Below are 8,399 nucleotides of genomic sequence, written 5' to 3'. Positions count from 1 at the left end.
TTGAGTTCATCTTGCATTGCCTTTACCCAGTCTGCATCCTGCAAAGCCTCAGCAACATTTTTAGGTTTAATAAGAGATAAGGAAGCATCAAAAGCACAAAGATTCTTTAATGAAGATCTAGTTTTAATTCCAGAGGTTGGATCAGCAATTATGTTCTCAGTGGGATGAGAACTTTGGTACTTGTAAGGCTTCACAACCAACTAATTTCCTCTTGATGTTTCTCCAATGTTTTGTTGCTTAGGAATAGGCTCATGGACAAGTTCCATTGAGATATTAGATTCAGTTCCTCTTTGTTCAGTTCCCCCTGTCAGGTTGCCCTGGATGGAAGAACTTGTTCCTTCTTCTGGTGCAGCTTCAGCCTGGGCTGTGATTTCATTTAAACTTTTTACCAGCCCAATAGCTTCATCTTCATGTTCCTATCTCTCATAAAGAATGTTAGTTTCATCAAAAACCACATGTACACTTTCTTCTACACACATAGTTCTTTTGTTGTACACTTTATAAGCTTTGCTATGTGAAGAATATCCCAAGAATACTCCCTCATTACTTCTGGGATCAAACTTACCTAGGGAGTCCTTTCCATTGTTGTGCACAAAGCACTTGAACCAAATGCCCTAAGATGGGATATATTTGGTTTTCTCCCTTTAAGTAACTCATAGGGAGTATTCTCTACAAGAGGTCTAGTCATGCACCTATTAATGATGTAACATGCAGTGTTTACAGCTTCTGCACAGAAGCTATGGGACAGTTTACTAGAAAGAAGCATAGTCCTAGCCATATCTTCAAGTGTCCTATTCTTTTTTTCAACTAATCCATTTTGTTGTGGAGTCCTAGGGGCAGAAAAATTATGATCTATGCCATGCACATCACAAAATTCAGCAAACTTAGCAATTTCAAATTCAGTTCCATGATCAGACCTAATTGATGCAAGTTGATTACCTAGTTGTTTCTGAGTTTTTCTAACAAAAGAAGTAAACATGTCAAATGCTTCATCTTTAGATGTTAAAAATAATGTCCAAGTAAACCTAGAGTAATCATCAACAAGCACCATCACATATCTTTTACCACCTCTGGTTAATGTTCTCATTGGACCACTGAGATCCATATGGACCAGTTCCATCGATCTGGTCGTGCTTACCACTTTCTTGCATTTAAAGGAGGATCTTACCTGCTTTCCCCTTGCACAAGCCTCACAAACTTTGTCTTCCTTAAACTTGATGTTAGGCAGCCCTATCACCAGGTCCTTGGAGACTAATTTGTTGAGTTGACTTAGACTTTCATGTCCAAGTCTTTTGTGCCAAATGAGGGGATCATTGTCAAACACACTTAAGCAAGTTAGTTCATTTTTTGAAAGAGTGGACAGATCTACAATGTATATATTGTTTACTCCTTTTCCCTACAAAACAATCTTTTCAGTGGTAAGATTTATCACAAAACATTTGGTAGAGGTGAATGCTACCAAGTTACCTCTGTCACACAGTTGTGATACGCTGATTAGGCTGTATTTCAAGCCATCTATCAAATAGAAATTCTCAATGGAGTGTGAGTTTGTATTACCTACCTTTCCAACCCCAATGATCTCACCTTTCTTACCATTTCCAAAGGGGACATTACCCTCTTTGAGGTTCTCAAGTGAAAGGAACTGGTTCTTGTTTCCAGTCATATTCTTTGAGCAGCCACTATCCATGTACTATACTTGACTGCTCCCTTTCACTTGGACCTGCAAAAGGAAATCAGGGGTTAGCCTTAGGAATCCAAACTAGTTTGGGTCCCTTTTTACAGGCAAAAGGGTGAATTAAAATCTTTTTAGCTCATCCTGGCAGCATGTTCTTCCCTTGAACAAATGTTTTGTTCTTTTGACTAGCCTTTTCTTTTGCAGTACATTCACTTTTGTAGTGACCAGTCTTACCACAGTGTGTGCAGATTTTGTTCTCAGGAAGTATGATGTACTTGCTTTTGGGATCCCACTTAGGTGCAGGGGTCGCATAGCCAAGTCCTCTCTTATTGCTACTATGGTGTTCTTGCAGCCATGAAAGTGCATCAGAGGACCTATTCCATTTACAAGTTCTGTCTAGCTCGTGCTTGACCTTGCTTAGATCTTCCTTTAGGACTCTTATCTGTTCATCTCTTTTGTACAACTCATCTTTCATTTTTCCTAGATCTTCTTCTAATGTGAGATGGTGTGTGATCAGCTTTCTTTTTACCTGTTCCTAATTTCAGTTTTAAATTTTCAGATCTAAGCTCTAACATAGTGGTGTAAGTTCAAGAACCTGGTTCTTTAACTCAGCATTCTTACTATCACTTTCACTAGCCCTAAGTTCCAGATTCTTGCACTTAGCTCTCAAAATCACACACTCCTTAGACAGCCATTCCTTTTCATTATTTATTGTCGCGCCCTCTTTTTCCTCCTCGCGGAGAACGTCCAGGCTTCGACATTTCATGGTGGAAATAACTCTTTTCCTTTTGGGAATTGGGTTTTTGAAGAGTCGCCACCTAACGAATTATGGTGCGTTAGGGCACCTTGAGCTATTGACTCATGGACTAGTTTGCGTTACCAGAGATTTAGGGTAAGGGCTCGAAATAACCTTGAAGGGAAGGTGTTAGGCACCCCTCACGTTCCACAACGGTGGGCCCCGGCCGAACTTATATTCATGTGAATTAGTCAAATAAATAGATAAACAATTTTTACCACGTACTTGCAAGTAAGGCATGTTTTGACATTCAAGTAGTGAAACAAGGAAAAGGGTTTGAACAAGTTGCACATATATAAAAAGTAAATTCATTTAAATAACGGGATTTGGAAAAGGGGGTCCTAGGTTGGTTAGCCTATAGGATCATAGCCACACAATGCCCGGTAATCACTCCTCAATGAGGGGCTACACGTGACATTAGCACGTAGTCATCATGTCTTACTACCCAATTCCCTCCCTTTGGTCATAGCCTAAAGCGTCCTAATAACCTTGATAGATATCCTATGCGTGCATTACCCGTCCCTTCTTTGCGGTCTTGGAGGCATTTAGGACCTCTAAATCTGGGTAGTTCTAGACCATCCTAAGGTTTTTATGGGAGAAAAAGTCTAGGCGTCAAACAAAACAAGTATGATTGTATTTCAAAAAAAAAAGAGAAACAGCTAAGGGCTCACATTTACCTCCACAAACATAACAAGCAAATGCACGTCTCAAACAATTGTTCCAAGTGTTTAAGAGAAAACCTTAGAACATGGTATCTAGGTGAACTGAGAGTATACAGTATTGAATTAGGACCAAAGTGTGAAAGAACTGAATCCATTTGCCTGCTGATTTTAAACTTGTTCAGTATGAGCAATCGCAGATAGCAGAACATGGTTTTACGGTTGCAGAGTTTTAATCACACTATAGGTTTGCCTAGGCGTATAACAATAATGTCCTATGAGCATGGTATCTATATTGTTAGCAATGCAGTAAACCAGTAAAACAATTTTTAAACGACAACTTGAGATCCTATAGGCATGCTTTCTATCCGTATCAATTAAAGACACCGCTTGAAGACTTATTTAAAGAAGTGGACAGATTAATTAAACCGGTTCAGAATAAACAAACATGGATTGAGCTGGCTTTTCTAACTGACTGTTTTAAATCCTATAGGCATGATTTCTAGTTGAACTGATTTTAACCCTATAGGCATGATCTCTATTATTAAAACCATTTTACATCCTATAGGCATGGTATCTAATTATGTAGAAGTAAGGCAAACAATAACAAACACATTTGAATCAACCCGGATCCTATAGGCATGGTATCTACCCATTTTACCCGCAATATATATACTACCCTCCCTTTTTCACTAAGCACCCCACTGTTTGTTTACAAAAATTATTACATACCAATGAATTGAATGAAAAAATACATAAATAAATAGAACTTAATCTATAGGGAGCCTTCAACAGACCCAAATGATTTCCAATCCTCTGGTAGTCTCAAATGCCAAAGTGCCATAGCCAATTTCATGTCCAGGTGTGTCAAAGTTCCCAAAGGACCTCAAGGATCCCGGGCAGTGCTCACACCCAGACTTTCTCAAATAGTAACTGATTATTGTATAGTGTGGAAAGGCCAGCTCTGACATGCCAGAGTTAAGAGAGATTTTCAGGGACTCTAGGCAGTACACATATCAGAGGGGCAGAACCTAGTAATCTAAGAGTAAAGTGAGAGTGTTTGACATAGTTTGAAAAGGTTGTGAAAATAGTACAGAGATGACTTTAAGAGTGAAAAAGGTTTTTAGAAACAGGCAATAGTTTGGTAGTAAAAGGTAGTTTGAGAAGAGCACCAAAACTCTTTTGAAAATAGCAGATAATCAATAAAACATTCAGATTCAGAAACACTCAACAAACAGATCTCACATGGGGATAAAGGGATTGGTGCACATAAGAGTCACATATAGAAATCCCAACATGATCACAAAATTTAGGGATTAAACGGATACTCACAAACAGGCTGGTTAGGTATCAAATAACTAAGTGAATCATAGGCATGCTAATCATACATTGAACAGGATAGAATTTTGACATGATAGGCAAAGAAGTAAGCAGAAAAACAGGTTGAATTCATAGCTGATGAACTAGTGCAGGAATGAAACATATAGGTTTTGGATTTTAAAATTTAACTAGAGACATACCACTTGAAGAAAAGAATGCAGAATATAAAGCAGATGCAGTTCCATTATCTAGCCTTGGCTTTCAGCCGACTAGACCAGTGAGTATCACGAGTAGCAGAGAAGAAAAGAGAGTTTTTAGAGTGTAAGTGTGCTTTTGTGAACTAATGTTCTTGTTTCGAAGTGAGAATAGGAGAGTGCTTATATAGCAGTTCGATGGTAGAGTCAATAAGGTAAAAGAATCAGAAATCAACAATTAAGGGCAATCAGAATCCAATCATATAAGGGGTTCAGAATAGACTCCTTTAATTAGGGGCAATTAGCAATCGGTAACAACATGTGTTTAATTGAGGCAGAAGACCAAATCATACCAAATAAAGAATCAGTAAGAATCCCAAAGTTATATGGGCAAGCAATTAAGGCAGAGACGACCAATTAAAGTTGTAAACAAGGAAACAAAATAAAGTCTATGCGTACCAATCTTTAACGGAGTAATCAATCAGCCAGAATTTCAAAGTAATACTGATTTCTAGAAAGAATATATATATCAATTCCCATAAATAGACAATTAACTTAGTCGAAAAATTAGGTCAGAACCCTAATAGGGCCCAGTTAGAGAGAAAATCACGAAAGAGTCAGCAAGTATCACAAACAACTTAAATAAAGCAAGAAATAATAGTCAGGATGAACATAGACATGGAGGATCAGTAGAAAAGTTGAACCAAGAATCTCAGTAGAGCATATTAGGGTAAGAAAACCACGAGACATTCAAATGTCCAAAGGGAAATCACAGGAGCCCAGGCAAGAACAAAGGCATTACTCAAATAACTCAGAAACCAAACAAAAGAATCGAAAAATTAGGGCTTTCAGTACAAGCGAGTTAAGGTTGTAGCAAACTTACAAAATCAGTTCGAAACACATGAGAAGCAGAAGATCAAGCACTCAAAAATCATCAAACAATTTGTAAAAGAAATTTTCGGAAACCCTAGTTTAGAAAAAGATGAAAATCACTTGAAAACCATAAGATTCTTGTAAAGAATCTCAAGGTTATTGTAGAACTCGTAAGAAACAAGTTTAAATCATCTCAGATCTGTACAGATCTAAGAGGTTCAGAAGAAAGAAATTAGGGTTTTTAGGAGAACAACATAGAGGTGAAGAAACCTACTGAGAAACCTATAGATCGTAGCCGATGTAGGACGATCTTACTCGGAATCACACTGGAACAGCCAGAAACAGGAGAGAAAGGGGCCATAGGTGCGAGCCAACTAGCCCTGGTCCCTTGAGGACCCTGAAGATGGCAAGACTAACGTGAGGGAGGCCATTGGAGGCCTGGGGGTGGTGAGAAATCATTGTAGATAGCCATAAGTGAGTGTCTGTGAGGTTTGATTAGGGATAGGTTTGAGAGCGTTTGAGAGAAGAGAGGGGTTACAGGGCGGCAGATAGTGGAAATGAAAGGGTTTGGGGGAGTCGTTTGGTTTATTTTAGGAAGGGTCGTTTGTGGCCGTTGATCTCGATGATTAACGACCGAGATTAAAAGGTTTTGGGGCCGGACAGGCCAGCTGGGTTTGGGCTGGGTAATCTAATTGGGATTGGGCTGGTAATTAGGTTGAAATAGGGCTGAAATTGAAATAAAAATAGGCCAAAATTGAAATAAAATAGGGCCAGATTTTAAATAACCCTTTTTTAATAACTAAATAATTTATAAAAAATAATAAAATGAATTCCAAAAATATCTTTGTGTACTAAAATGATTTAAAATAGTTTTTAACATTTAAAAATATAATAGACCATTTTATGCATCAACAATATAACTATTCACTAGTATGGGCTATTATTGCAAAGATGTGCAATTTAGCCTAAAAATGTAAGTATAATTACAAAAAATGCACTAAAAATATTTAAACACTATGTTGGCATAAATAATAAATTTAGATGACTAAATCATCACAAAATTAATTTGAAGGATAATTATTGGATATTTTATAAATAAAAGAGAGGAAATAAATTGATTTGGAGCTTTTAAAATTATTAAAAGAAAATTATAAAAATGTTTACGCATGCTTATAACTGCATATGTGCTATTTTGAAAGTATATAAATATGTATTAAAAATATATGGGGAAAAATTGGGTATCAATAGCTGCCCCTCTTTACCCGGGAAGGATGAAAGAGTTTTCGGGTAAAGAAATGATGGCCAATTTTGACCGAACGGGATGTTTTGAAAGATAGAGGCCGGATTCCGGTCTTGAGTTGCCTACATATCACTGTTTTTATAGGAATCATGCCATGCGTAGTTCTGGATTTATTGGCAGAATATACCGATGAAGTCATTGCAAGAACGGACACGAGGTTCAAGAGCGGTTATGGTGAACGATTAAGTTTGAGATAGTCGAACGAACCGGAGCGAGGCTGCTCTTGCTAGGATAGTTGTTGCTTGGTGATCACCTACAAATAAAGAGATGCTACAAACATGTATTTGTGTGAAAATTTAAACGAGATGCAGATTCCTTTTGGACCACGAGAGCTGTCTTTGGACGGTTAAGGATGACGTCATCGGACCATGATATCCCGGTCCATGAATTATTTAGTGAGGGATTCGCAGGCCATGAAATAGTGTTCTCGGGCCATGCAGATGGTGCCTCCGAACCATGATGCCTTTGAATAATGATATGCAAATTTGAGAGACCCTCAGGCCATGGCATGGTGTCTTACGGCTGTGAGGATGATGCCTTTAGACTATGACGCCATTGGACAGGTTGGCGATATTTCAGCCTACGAGATGTAATAATAAGGTATTGACAAGACAAGGCTTAGTCTTGCGAGATGAAGGGTAGAGCTTAGCCCGATAGAAGAACGAATAAACAGTACCGGAGTAGAACAACATTTATGCAAGGGGGACAATGTTTAGTCCCATGCAGATGGGGAGGCAGGGATTAGCCTCATGCAAGTAATAGGAAGGCAGGGCTTAGCCTCATGCAAGTGGGGAGGCAAGGATTAGCCTCGTGCAAGATGAGGAGGCAAGGATTAACCTCATGCAAAAGGGGAGGCAAGGATTAGCCTCATGCAAGATGGGGAGGCAAGGATTAGCCTTATGCGATTAGGGAGGCAGGGATTAGCCTCATGCAAATGGAGAGTCAAGGATTAGCCTAATCCAGATAGGGAGGCAGAGATTAGCCTCATGCAAGATAGGGAGGCAAGGATTAGCCTCAGGGAAATAGGGAGGCAGGGATTAGCCTCATGCAAATGGAGAGGCAAGGATTAGCCTCATGCAGATAGGGAGGCAGGGATTAGCCTCATGCAAATGGGGACGCAGGGATTAGCCTCATGCAATTAGGGAGGCAGGTGATAACTGTGATTTTGACATAAAATATACCCAGAATGCTTATAAGTTGCGCTTGATCGCAGGTTTGAGCAACAAGGTGACGAAAGTCAAAAATCGGCTCGAAACGAAGTGAAACCTGCTCAAGTGTCAAAGATCAGGAAAGCATGGATATTCAGAACTTGGTGCGGACCGCACCATCATGTCATGCGGCCGCACCACTGAAGTTCAGAGAGTGGCATTCTCAGTTCCAACCAATGCGGCCGCGTTACAAGTTCATGCGGTCCGCACCACTGAAGTTCAGAGAGTGGCATCTTCAGTTCCAACCAATGCGGCCGCGCTACAAGTTCACGCGGTCCGCGCCACAGAAGTTCAGAGACCATCACAAGCCACTCATTCGGCCGCACTACAAGTTCACGCGGTCCGCGCCAGTCATCATGCGGCCGCACTTCATC

Source organism: Nicotiana attenuata, unplaced genomic scaffold (genome assembly GCF_001879085.1).
Source record: "Nicotiana attenuata strain UT unplaced genomic scaffold, NIATTr2, whole genome shotgun sequence".
In the NCBI taxonomy this organism is placed as follows: domain Eukaryota; kingdom Viridiplantae; phylum Streptophyta; class Magnoliopsida; order Solanales; family Solanaceae; genus Nicotiana; species Nicotiana attenuata.
The sequence above is the reverse complement of the archived record's forward strand: the minus strand, read 5'-3'. Positions refer to the sequence as shown.